The sequence below is a fragment of the Eimeria mitis genome, genomic scaffold, assembly GCF_000499745.2.
Source record: "Eimeria mitis Houghton genomic scaffold, Emh_scaff983, whole genome shotgun sequence".
NCBI classification, from domain to species: domain Eukaryota; phylum Apicomplexa; class Conoidasida; order Eucoccidiorida; family Eimeriidae; genus Eimeria; species Eimeria mitis.
The window spans coordinates 14,539-15,115 of NW_013577226.1; positions in this window are offsets into that span (position 1 = coordinate 14,539).

Genomic DNA, 577 nt, shown 5'->3' on the forward strand with positions numbered 1-577 from the left:
AGAAGTAACAGCAGCAACAACAGCAGCAGCAGCAGCAACCCGCTTGCTGCAGCATCGCAGGTGCCTGTACACCCCAATTCTCTAGGCCCTCCTCCTGAGGCTTGTAGGGGGCCGCTTTGGCCGCTAGGCTCACTGCAGCAGCAGCAGCAGCAGCAGCAACAGCAGCAGTAGCAAAAGCAACAGCAGCAGCAGCAGCAACAGCAGCAGCAGCAACAGCAGCAGCAGCAACAGCAGCAGCAGCAACAGCAGCAGCAGCAAACTGCAGCAGCAACAGCAACAGCATAAGCAGCAACAGCAGCAGCAACAGCAACAGCAGCAGTTTCGCCTTACAGAGGGGCTCTCCTAATCAGGTGCTGCAGCTGCAGGTGTGGTATTGACCGACATTCTGCTGCTTCTATCTCTGTGTTTGTGTTGCTGCTTCTTTGTCTTTGTATTTTTATTTGTCTTTCATTTGCTGCTCTTCTTTGATTGTCTCCCTCTGCTGCTGTCTCTCTTTCTTTGCCTCTCTTTATATATATATACATATATATATATATATATATATATATATATATATATATATATATATATATATATA